The 13,576-nt window shown below is 38.8% G+C and overlaps 1 protein-coding gene across 3 annotated transcripts in view; it reads left to right on the forward strand.

Annotated features, from left to right (window-relative positions):
* Positions 1-267: 267 nt before the first annotated feature.
* Positions 268-13,576, forward strand: part of LOC145671138 (PI-PLC X domain-containing protein 3-like) — a 181,528-nt gene continuing 168,219 nt past the window's right edge. For 2 of the 3 annotated variants that reach the window (XM_081739943.1, XM_081739946.1), the window contains exon 1: positions 268-417. The gene's annotated coding sequence lies outside the window, so the exon portion shown is untranslated. The remainder of the gene's footprint in view (positions 418-13,576) is intronic. The other variant, XM_081739950.1, reaches the window with a different exon arrangement.

Genomic DNA, 13,576 nt, shown 5'->3' on the forward strand with positions numbered 1-13,576 from the left:
GCTAATTTTTGATAAATTCCACCTCTACCTGGCTACAGACGGTAATGAAGTCCGTAGCATTCAAACTACTTTATTCAGTGTCCACAAATAAAAAACGTACTTAAAGGGTTCAGATTTAAGATAAACTTTTTTTGTATTTCAGTATTCAAGTAGGACCTTAAATATTTTTGTGTTAAAGCATCACGTGTAGTGATTGGGGGGAAGTCATACAAGAGGTAGGTACTCCTGGTAATTGCTCCAGTGACAGAGAAAGAGAGAGAGAGTGGATGAATGGATGAGGCGATTGGCAGGATTCCAAGGGCCGAGGCAGGAAGTCATTGTCAGTGTGCCGATGGTTGCAGCTTGGTCGGTCGGCAGCCTACCTCTGCCCATCGGTGGCGAAACAAACACCGTAGCGCCAAGACGACCTATTAAGAGGTAGGTGTTTCACTTTCTCTCTCTCTCTCTCTCTCTTTAATCTTCTCAAGGAAGATATGTCTTTTTCCTTCAGCTTTCACTTCCTTCTCTCGTTGTTAGTTGGCATCCTTAAAAGGTATTCAACGTGTTTTTCAAAGATAAAGATTCAGTTAATGTTCTCAAAAACTTACATTTTGCAAATGTTACTGGTGAGCTGTTTATTTTTAATTGTCGTTATAGCTTGAAAAACGATTAGAAGATGCCTTAAAAGGTATATCGATGATTTTCAAATACAATAAATGGTACTTATTTAGTACATTTAATGGTGTCAAACATGATACCTACTAATTTTATCCACTTGTTTAGATTTTGAAGCTTGCCGTTGCAGCCGCTAAAATTTCCTCTTAAATGAAACAGTAATTAATAGTTCGTGGTTTCGGTGAGTAGCCTGCCCAGCCCATCTTCAAGGAAATTAAGTCTCAAACACACTTTTCCTCTAAAACAGTAGCGGCCAACCTTTTTTTTGACTGACGACACTTTTTATTGAACGTCCGACATCCTAACAGCCTTGTTTGATTGTTTTTTAAAATTCATAACTAGCTGAATATACCCATTCTTTGTATGGGGGCTGTGTTTTTAAGTCAACGCCTGTGGGAGTATCACTACTCATTTCAGCGAAGGGGCCGCGGTGGCTCAGTGGTAGAGCGTTCACCTCTGGTGCTTGGGGTCCCGGGTTCGATCCCAGCCCCCACCAAGTGAACTTTGTGGTAGACAAACACCGCGCGTGGGTTTCCTCGGGGTTCTCCCGTTTCCTCCCACTTTTTCATTCCACCATTTCATTCATCACTCATCATCACCGTCTCCTTTAGCCTAACCGGCATAACCGTGGGACGTAAAACTTAAAGATTTCATTTCATTTTTTCATTTCAGCGACTGCGAAAACTATGAATCCGACACTAATATCGGTCATTTTCTACTACTTTTACATGTCCAGGTAAATGTCCCACTGAGACCCCACCTGGTTCGAATTTTGAAGAAAATGCTTCGCCTTGGTCTGGGGCCGTGACCAAAATTTGGTAACTCTTGTTCAACTTGTTTGGTCCCCCAGAGCGGTCCCAGTAAACGCTCCCCCATGAAACCCCCTGTTTCGAAATTTAAAAAAAATCGTTTCGTCTTGGTGTGGAGCCTGGACCAAGATATCCGTGACTCAAATTTGGTAACCCTCGGTCCACTCGTCTGGTCCCCAAGCCGCACACAGACACACACACACACACACACACACACACACACACACACACACACACAGAAACAAACTCTGTTTTATTTATATTAGATAATACAAATTATAATATTGGACGATTATGAGCTCCTGTAATAGTAACTCTATGGATACTAAGCTGTTGCTGACGGTGGAAGTGTTGCTGACGGTGGAAGTGGAACGGTGCAGTCTGCCTCAAAATTGCTTTTAACTAATTATTAAAATGCTTCATAATTTTTAAATTCTTAAAAAAAAAAAAAAATGCACGACATACCAGTTGGGAACCACTGCTCTGAAACATACTTTGACCACAATGCAATGCCTTTCAGTTAACATGAAAGAGAGTTCTTTCAGATGATCCTTGTAAAATGTTCATCAGTATATACGACCCTTCTCACATAATTTAACCTTGCAAATATATGCATATGTACTAATATATTCATGATAAGTACCAGATCTTGTCTTAAAAAAATAACACTGATTTTTTTTTTAATTATACGACTGATGAGATCAAGACTGTTAAAAGTAGGACAGTAGGGCATCGTAGTGTAGCTGTGGAAAATGTGGTACGGACTTGACACATTGTTTTTATAGTGAATATTGTATGTCGTAAGTTTAATTAATGGTTTTAAATTTTTTCTATATTTTCGTGAATTTAAAAGGTAAATGAAGGTATAGTACCTTCAGCAACAGGATTGAACATTTTCTGGCTCTTCCCTCCCTTGTTAACTAAAACAATAATCTATGGTGTACACAAGGGAAATTCTGGGGTTTTATCCCCCTGCCTTAAGCAAAATTTTATGGAAAAATAAACATTTAGTATACACAGAAAACGACGTATATTCTGAAAAGATTGAGGGATACAGGATTGAGTACTTGAATTCCCGTTGATGAAATTCTACGTACGCTACTGGTAGGAATTGACCTAAAGCTTTCTAATTTTTAACACTGTACATAATAAATAATTGCATTTTAAAATTTCCTTAATGTTATATTATTATTATTATTATTATTATTATTATTATTATTATTATTATTATTATTATTATTATTATTATTATTATTATTATATCTAAGCTTAAATTGGTGTTAACTTAATAGTCTTGAAGGCGCTTTCTAGCAAGTGCAGATTGTTGGAAAAGTTGAGGCGGCGGTGGCTCAGTGGTGGAGCGTTCATCTCTGGTGCTTGAGGTTCCGGGTTCGATCCAGCCCTCGCCAAGTGAACTTTGTGGTGGACAAACACTGTGTGCGTGGGTTTTCTCGGGATTCTCCCGTTTCATTCATTACTCATCATCACTCTATTCTTTAGCCTAACCGCCATAACCATTTGACGTAAAACTCAAAGATTTCATTTTTTTGGAAGAGTTATTCCCCAAATAATTTTCTGACCGTATGACAGGTGTCCAAAATTACTTAAGGTGCTGCGGTTGCTCAGTGGTAGAGCGTTCACCTCTGGTGTACGGGGTCCCTGGTTCGATCCCAGCTCATGCCAAGTGAATCTTGTGGTCGACAAACACTATGTGCGTGGGTTCTTACGTTTCCTCTCACTTTCTTCACTCCATCATTTCATTTTCATCTTCGTCTCCTTTAGTCTAGCCGGCGTAACTGTGGGATGTAAAACTGATAGATTTCACTTAATTTCAAAATTACTGATTTTGGTAGTCATTTTGTATTTATCTGTTTCAATTATATCAGAGTGCTTTAGGCACAGTATCTGTAGCTGATATAATAATTGGTCTTATTGTAACTTTCTAATATTTCTGGATCTTTTTTTTATTATTATTATTTATTTATTTCTTCTGCCAGACATTTATATTGCAGATTGGTTGGTTGCTTTGCAGAGTTTAGCATCCCATTTAAGGCCGAAGCTGTATGAAACGTGGACCTCCAGTTTAAAATGGAATTCGAACCACCGTAATGCGTTCAAATGTCAAGGATCTCCCCATTGGTTGTCAAACCCGAGGCGTGGAGCAAAGGCGTGCGTGCTAGCCCTACATTGAGAAGGACTTAAAGTGCTGAGTTGACAACAGGGTTGTACCTGAGCCTTTGGCCCGCTGTACACTACAGGCCATAAGTGTTCATTTTACTCCGATCTCACTCACTTCTGACCTCGCAGTGGCAATTCGCCCTCACCCTCGTGAAGGGAGGGTAACAATTGAAGTCGGGCTACTTTTTTTTTAATGCACTTTGCTGCATATTTCGTACTAAATATTATTTTTAGCCTTGTAGAAGTCCTTCGTTTGATTGATTAATGCATTTTCTTGCGTCGTTCATACTCCGCCTGAGTTGGGTGGAAATATTTTATCGAATGAACTGTGTGATTTTACATTTTAAAACTCTTCATACAAGAACTTGTTCTTGCTGTGTTCATGCTGTGTTACAGTAAAATTGAGACAGGATTCTACTGGAAACCTTAAAAAATATGCGACCTTAAACTCTTGGTAAGGTCATCGTGTAAGACTCACTTGAGGTACAAATTTGGTAAGAAGAGATGCTTCAGTTGATTACTTGTCTTGCCATTATGGAAGTTCAAAAGAAAAATTAAGAGAAAGAAAGAAAAAGAGATTCAAAATAACTCTTATAGGTTATCATCAAACTGGCTAAATTCACGGTGGTATGGTTGTTTCGCACTCTAAAATAGTAGGATTTCAGATGTTCATTTCCTTTGGCTTTTCTTCAATTACATGAGATAAGTTGGAAAGATATTGCCTTGTCTTGAACATAGGTACCCGAACTCATGAAGTCAGCGCTTGCGAGCTCTAAACTCATTGCTATTCGATCTCAGTCTCACAAAGTTACACTGGCGGAGCCAAGGGAGGCCCACGTTTCATATAGCTTCGGCCTTAAATGGGAGGCCCCCTTGCTCAAATTCTTGGACCCCTAGTGCCTCCCCCCCCACACACACAGTGATGCTGCTATAGGTCGACAAACGGTAAGTTGTCAGTGGCTACAAGAGAAACTACTTCCAAAACATCTTTCGACAACAAAGTTACGAACTGCAGAATACCGTTGCAATAGTCTGCGTTCCGAATAAAATAGTTTCACTCGTTTTAGTTTGTAGTATAGCAAGATCTAATTCACGGAAATCTGTGGGGTGCTTGCATTGACCTCACCACCTGGACATTCGTTTTAACCTCTGTCACTTATCTAGTTATCTCCTTCGTTTTTGACAAAGAACCAGAAAAATACCAAAATCAGTTGGCATTCTCATTCGCTTCAATGTTGAAAGTCATACTAAAATATAATATGCTTACTTACAAATAACATGCATTGCAGTAAAACATTACACTTGTGTTGGACGAAAGAAGTCTTCGTATACTAAGTAATTAATATCCATTTATTATGGCGACATAGAACAAATGCATAGCATCCATGAAATAATTTGGTATTATTATTATTATTATTATTATTATTATTATTATTATTATTATTATTATTATTATTATTATTATTATTATTATTATTATTATTAGAGTTTATCTACCAAACAACTATTTATTGATTAAAAAAAGTGATTAATCAATTATATTTAGTTGGGTATGTAGATGACTTCAGATTATATTATTTACTGACCGACAGTATCCCACGCTGTCGTATCTGTGCATAAGAGGTAGGTTCTAATCTTTTCTTTGTAGAAGTTAAGTAAAAGAATCTGTTTTACCTCGAAATGCGTAATTACAATTTTATTTACACAAAGAGAATTCTAACATATACAAGATGATATTAATAATACTATTTGCATATCTGAGTTACTTGTCACAAAAACTAATTCGCTAGGAAACTAAAACTAGAAAGCTCAGTCTGTCTTTCTTAGCTAACTTTTACAAGTGGAGCAATTGAAACTCATGAGTATGTGGTAACCTCTCACCCGAAGTCCAATGTTAATCTCTTTGCTCATGGCTAAAAAAATGACGTCTCTGTTGCCTCTGTTTTCACTCTCTCCCTCTGCCAGCCTGAATCCCCATTATATTACCAAATTTTATCAGTCTTTAATTTCAAATTAAGTGTAAACTTATGTTGTTTTTTTTTGCAATAAAAAAGTCTCATTAGTTTCTATCCCCGTTGTCCCTTAGGACAAGTTATTATAACAAAGGAAAAACATATTAATAGTTTCCTCTTGATTACTTTTCAAGACTTTTTCTCATAATTCACTTAAGCACTATCACTTTTTTACAAATTATCATATCCATTTATTCCTCTTTTTTCATAAAATCTGTTTTCAACACATTATATTATCATGCGGTATTAAAACAAATCTGGAACTTGTGATATTCATTTACCTCCATCATTCCATCCGGAAAACTAGTGTGATCTGTACACGAGGGAATATTTTCGGGCTGCTTAAATTTAGGTTACTGATGCCATACTATAACTTTGATTTTCGCCTTATCTCAAGTAGATGCAGACATGCAGACATGTCAGGTTTGATTCTTGTAGATACACTAGTTCAAACGCTGTCGAAGATGAGGTCTGGTGAATATGACTCTCAACGAACAATTCGAATAAATTTATCAAGAATGTTTGGAGATGTGCAAAGAAAATGGTCTCGAATTCCAGAGCCGGAAACAAATAGAATATAGGTGTTCCTCGTGGAAATGAACTAGACATCCACCATCGAAATGTCACAAATTCATTTTGGATGAATCTCTTCCTTCATTGGATGCAAAAACGAATTTTCTAAAGATAATATATCTACCAAGAGACATTTTCCTGCCTACTATTGATAGGTAATCACTGATATGGAAAACCATTTTGTATCATGTAGCAAAATCATCAGGTCAATCACCACTCTACATTCAAAAAGTGAAAACTTTAAAATTACAACATTGTCGAGCCTATGGCCCAGCATTATGGAGTGATCTGCAAACATTAAAGTGAGAACTCAAAATCCTTCCAAACACAATTAAGCTGTATGAAGACGAGAAGAAAACCAAAGCTGATTCCTTAACGAATTTCGTTTATCTTCTTTGTGTCCACAAAAACGCATTCCTAGAAAACTACAAGCTAGGTATCATCTCTGTGACTATATCAGTTTCTAGTACTACATGTGAAAGGTCATTCCCTTCTTTGAAACGATTAAAGACTTGTATAAGAAATTCAACGACTCATGATAGGTTGAAAAACTTAGTGTTACTTTATATTGAGAAGAAAATTGCTAAATCGTTAGATCTTTAACAAGTTATGGGTAAGTTTGCTGTTGCCATTATTGAATCTATAAGTGTAACTTAGTGTAACTTATTGAATCTATAAGTTACTTTCTTTACCTGTAAAAGTGTGTTTGCTTCCATTTAAGTCAACCAGCTACACATATTTTAAACGCCGTGATTAAATAACTATTTACTTATATTAGAAATCAATTGCATTAATGAATCCTAGTTTTTTGAGCTACTAAATTCTTACATTTTCACTGTTTTCAAAAGAGTAAAATCATGAACAACAAAGATGGAAACATTCACCTTGAATACACACATACACACACACACACACATATATAACTAACTAACTAACTCTATGGCCTATGGAACCCGGAGGTTCAATGCCGCGTTCACAAAAGCTCTCCACTGACTTCTATCCTTAGCTAACTGCATCCAGTTTCTACTCTGTATTCCAATCTCTGCGAGATCCATCTTAATATTGTCCTCCCATCTGCGCCTAGGTCTTCCTAATGGTCGTTTTCCGATTGGTCTTCCAATCAAAACTTTGAAAGCGTCTCTACTTTCTTCCATTCTAGCTACATGACCCGCCCATCTAAGCCTCCTAGACTTGACGACCCTAACAATGTTGGGTAAACCATATAAATTATGTAGTTCCTCGTTATGAAGTTTCCGCCATTCCCCATTCCCGTTCCTCTTGGGTCCGAATATTCGTCTCAGGATCTTGTTCTCAAATACTTTCAGTCTATGTTCTTCCCTCAGAGTAAGTGACCATGTTTCGCAGCCATACAGAACAACAGGCAAGATTATCGTTTTGTATATTTTAAGTTTCAAATTCCTCGACAGAATTCGCGACGACAAGAGATTTTGAACCGAATAGTAACACGAATTCCCTGCTTTTAGTCGACATTTAATTTCTTCGTGAATATGATTTTCCTCTGTTAATATTGATCCTAGATATTTGAAAGTATCCACTTTATCAAAAGTATTATTTAGTATTTTAACGCATCTATAATTTGCTGTATTCCGGTCCCGACGCACTTCCATGTATTTAGTTTTCTCTGCATTTACTTCTAAACCCATGTCCCTGCAAGCGTTTAATAAGATATCTGCATTTCTTTCTATTGTTCTCCTATCATCTCCTATTAAATTTACATCATCAGCATATGCCATAACCTGGTGAATACCGTTCAACTGTAAGCCCCGGTTGCTATCTTTGATTTTCCTTATAGCGTATTCCAAAACGAAGTTAAATAATAATGGCGACAACGCATCTCCTTGTTTCAGGCCATTTTCGACGTGAAAGCTCGTGGACAAAAAATTTCCTACCCGGACTTTACTTTGGGATTCATTTAAACATATCTTAATTAATCTAATTAGCTTTCTCGGTATTCCAAGTTCTGCAAGAACGTTGTATAATGTTTCTCTCCTAACCGAGTCGTACGCCTTTCTAAAATCAATAAATAGTTGATGTACCGGGGTATTGTATTCCCACTTTTTTTCGAGTATTTGGCGAATGGTAAATATTTGGTCGATAGTTGATCGATTTCGTCTAAATCCGCACTGATAATCTCCAATAATTTCATCTGCATATGGGGTCAGTCTTGCTAACAGAATATTTGAAAGGATTTTATAGGATGTTGACAGAAGAGAAATGCCTCGATAATTATTACAGTCAGTTTTGTCGCCTTTCTTGTGGATTGGAACAATGATTGATTCTTTCCACTCTTGTGGCAATTCTTCCTTGTTCCAGATAAGGAGAATGAGTTTGTGTATCTTGTTCCACAATTTTTCGCCTCCAGCTAAAATTAACTCAGCCGGAATTTCATCTACACCCGGAGATTTGTGTTTCTTTAATTTCTTTATAGCGGTTTCTACTTCTATTCGGTTGGGTTCTGGAATATACGGTTCTGCGGTGTGTATCTCCTTTTCTCCACGAACACTAGTTTTTGGTTGCGTGTTAAGCAAATCGTCAAAGAAATCTTTCCATCTATTTAAGATGCTATCCGTGTCAGTGAGAACTGTACCGTCAGATTTCTTTAATATATAAGCACGAGGTTGATAGCCTTTCTTAAATTCGTTGATTCCCTTATACATGTCCCGTATGTTTTTATTTTTACTATTATATTCAAGTTCCTTAATTTTAGCTTTCAGAAAATCGCGTTTCTTTGTTTTAAAAGTTTTGGAAGTTTCCCGCCTGATATCTGCGAAATTTTGTGTAGTCATTTCATTCGGATTTTGTAACCAGCGTAATTTTGCCTGTTTTCTCTTCTCTGCTAGTTTTATGCATTCCTGGTCGAACCATGGTTTGTTCCTACGTATTTCCGCGTGTCCCAATTTTTCTTTTGCTGAAATTTTAATGCTATCTCTAATTTCAATCCAGTTATCCTCAACACTAGTGCACTCCGAACACACACACACACACACACACATATATATATATATATATATATATATATATATATATATATATATATATATATATATATATATATATGTGTGTGTGTGTGTGTGTGTGTGTGTGTGTGTGTGTGTGTGTGTGTGTGAATAAAATTTTTCATTCATAAGAGATGGCCCCCTCAAAATCTTCTTGGGCCCTTCATTGTCCCCCCATGAAAAAAAAGCTAGCTACGTTACTGCAAAGTTAGCATGAGATTCAGAGACTATGAGTTCTAAATCATAATGTGAGCTTGAGATTGAATTATTGTGATGTCGAAAAGACGCTGTAAATATAATGTGAAGATGATTACGTGATTTGCGATTTGAAGTGTGTGTCACATCAAGATTATGTGCGCCTGGGATCAAGTGAGCGTGATGCTGAAATAATGTGTGAGGCCGAGTGAACGTGATGACGATTGATGGTATGAGCGTGAGGTTAAATGAGTTTAGAACACATTTGATTCACCATTTTCTTCTAATCTTTTCCAAGATGCTAGAATTGATTATGTAAAATGAGCTATCCTAAGAGAAAAAATTGTATCATAAGAATAAAGATAAAACATTATCTACTTACACTGGTCAAAAACATTACTCCTCAAAGGCATTTTATGCGACTCTTCGTGTTAGAATACTAATGAACAGATGAAATTTTGAGAGTGCTCCGTTAAATGGTTCTTGTTCGAGCATCGTATTCGACTTGGAGTTGAGTTGAGTTGAGTTGATTCTGAGTTTAACGTTCCTTTCAATAGCGGGGCTATATGAGACGGGACCCACTGTTTAACGTGGAATCCGAACCACATAAGCTCCTGCCGGAAATTGAACCCGTGTCTCCCACGCCAAAGACGCATACGCTAACCGCTTAGCCACGAAGGAGCACTTGACTTTGAGTAGAACTATATTTAGTTCAGGACCAACTGTAAGTTGTAGGTCCACGTTCCATACACTCTCGATACTGATAAGGAACATAGGTTGCTAGTGGTCTACTATTGCCACGTTTAGTTGCACGCATGGGGAGCATGCCCGCGACCGTTCGGTCTATTTGATGGACGGGTACCGCTCAAATGTATCGCACCCCGCCCATGATTTCTCTATACGCTATAGAATGCTCGTGCACTTGGTGCACCGTCAGAATTTGTCCCCTAATTCTGACTCGCCGAAGCGATGTAACCCCATTCTCTGAGGGAGTGGGATACGCCCACTGCGCGGCCAGACCAAAGTTCTGAGTGCCTCTCAGTTAACCTACTGGTTGAGGCAGACTGCTAGCGAGTCAGTCCTACCATGCTCTGCAGGCATGGAGCCCGAGCGTTTCAAGGCAAGCTCACCTCCCCCATATGCTCACCGTTACCCAGCTTCCTGGGATTGCTCCAGCATGGTACCGAACCCCACGGTATGACCACAGCCCGGAAGAGTCCAACTCAAATCCGGGGCCCCAGGCGATGCCCGAGGGGGCTTGTTCATCCCGGCCCTACCTACCTCTATTGTTCAACTGGCAACCGCCTTGTCGTGTAGAGGTACCACGCACACGCTCCCGTATGTCATCCCGGATCCAATAGTACGTGTTAAGTCACCATTTGAGTTTGGTGCCAACCCATATCCTACAGAGTTTCCTCCCTTTGGCAGGATCAGAACCGTTACCCCGATTCCTGGGATTGGCCCCTCCCCCACCTCCGGTAGGGACATTCCCCCCCCGGTAGGGTCGTCCAAACAATACGGGACTTCCTCTAATTACGGTAGAGGTACACCGTACATTACCAGAGCCAATGACTGATGTAGACTGTTCGCTCAAAGGCAGACATTGTCATTTGGGAGCCGTGTCCTTCCCTGGTAGGCCCGCCAAAACAATACGGGGCTACCTATCTTTTACGTGTTTAGGTACCACGTACACGTTGTAGCAATCTACTTGTCCGAAACCCAATGGTACGTGTAAGCCACCATTAGAAGGGACACATCCTTCCTCGGTAGGGCCGTTCAAGCAATACGGAACTAGCTCTAGTTACGGTAGAGGTACACCGTACATTACCAGACACAGTGGCTGATGTAGACTGTCTGCCTTTAAAGACAATGGCCATTTGGGAGCGGCGGCTCCCCTGGTAGGGTCGTGAGCTGCACCCAGTGAATGTGCAAGCCTGGGACGAAGGAGTGACCCACTTCCTCAGCACTCCTGAGGTGCAGGGAGGACTCTGATAAGGAACATTCCACTCCAAACAAAAAAGGGGTCGCGGTGGCTTAGTAGAGCGTTCGCCTCCGATGCTCCCTGGTTCGATCCCAGCTCGCACCGTGTGGATTTTGTGGTGGACAAACACAGTGTTCGTGGGTTTTCTCGAGGTTCTCCAGTTTGCTCCTACTTTCTTCATTCCACCATTTCATTCATTTCTTATCATCACCGTCTCCTTTAGAATAACCGGCATAATTGTAGGACGTAAAACTTAAAGATTTCATTTCATTTTCATTTTCCAATCAAAAAATCAAGGTAGAAGTAAAATATTTCATTGAGACAAGGCTGCTTAATTCAGTTGTGAGAGTTTTTATCTCTGTCAAACTTTGTACTTAACCTCCAAATTACCAAAGGCCAAATTTCACAAATGTGATTATGATCTTTGTGAATTTACTCGGTTGCTCATAGTCTGGCGTAGTCAATTACTGGATGGTTCGGGTTCGATTTCCTATTGTGGCAGGATTTATTATCTCGTTCCGTCGTTCGAGTGCAACTCAATATGGGGCGTTCAGAGCTCAAAGGAATCAAAAATCAAATACCAAAGTTACGAGAAAAATAGAAAATTTATACGGAACGCTTAATTACATTGAAAAGTTAACACTTCTTTCTTCTCACAATAGTTTTTTACAATGTGTGGATATGAATCTTTTAATCTCTGGAAGCAGCTTCAGGTGAAGATTTTAAAGATGAAATGCATTCAAAATGATGAAAAGTGGACTTCATTGGCTTGTGCACTGAACGCGTCATATGTCCAGCCTGTATCCAATGAACAGTTCTGAGAACTTGAGGAAGCGATAAAGATAGCCAAAGCGCAGTGTATTAACTACGCCGTCCCATCAAAGTGATGAGGTCTCGAAAGAGAAGAGAGCTCCCTCGTGGCTAAGCGGTTAGCAAATGCGTCTTTGGCGTGGGAGACCTGGGTTCGATTCCCGGCAAGAGCTCACGTGGCTCGGCCTATAGCTGTAGAGCCACGTCTCATATAGTCTTGCTGTTGAAAGGGTAGCAAAACTGAAAATCAAATCGAACAAGATGAATCTTTCATTCACATCTTTCCACACACTTATGGTGGTCTCTCCAAACTGGGGGTACCTCTTTATAAATTGCTTTATTTTCATATTTATATTTGATCGATAAAGTTAAGAAATTGTGATAAACTTTTGACTGAATTAGGTTCGCTCGTGGCTACATGGTTAGCGTACGTGTCTTTAGTGCACAAATTCCAGGTTTGATTCCCAGCGAGACCCATGTAGCTCGAATTCCATGTTACGTTGTAGGTCCATGTTTCATATAGCCTCGGTTCTGAAAGGGGTGCTATTTTTTAATCCAACTACCAAACTTTTGTTGAATTGCTTCGTAACATTTAAACGTAATTTCACTTGTAAATTTACCACAATGAACTGGCAAACTATCCACCGCATAGATACATTCGAAATAAACAACTAAATCCCGGATGACTTGGATGGTTGTAGGAAAGAATTACAATTCTATAAATAATAATAATAATAATAATAATAATAATAATAATAATAATAATAATAATAATAATAATAATAACAATGCTATACAGTATAATCTATCAAACAGAAAGTGATTGCAACACTCATAAATATAGAAACTGCTTTTAGACACAGTAGGACACTATACACGTTACCGACACTCTTTGAAGACCTCCAGATGACACATATTCACCTTTATAGATACTGTGTTGTTCAAGTACTGTATGTCCCAGATGTATGTAAATATGTACAAAATGTATGTCATAACTTTGTTTTCGAACTGTTTGCCGAGGAGTGTTTAAAATATATCATACTAGATAGTATTTTCGGAGAATGAACGCTTTTGGACGCGCGAAGCACACTTTAGAAACACACGCTTGATATATTTAGCCCTCAACATCTGTACTAAAAGCGTTTAAATACTATTTTATTTTTTATAGTGTACATTTAATCCTACTGAAATCCGTTCATATTGGAAATACCCTCGTGACTATATGTGGTTAGCGTACGCGAGAGACCCGACTTCGGTTCTCAGTCGGAGCTCATGTGATTTGGATTCCATATTAAGCTGTAGGTCTATGTCTCATATAGCCTCGATGCTGAACAGGGCGCTAACTAC

The sequence above is a fragment of the Thermobia domestica genome, chromosome 15 (genome assembly GCF_964235325.1).
Source record: "Thermobia domestica chromosome 15, izTheDome1.hap1.1, whole genome shotgun sequence".
Taxonomy (NCBI): domain Eukaryota; kingdom Metazoa; phylum Arthropoda; class Insecta; order Zygentoma; family Lepismatidae; genus Thermobia; species Thermobia domestica.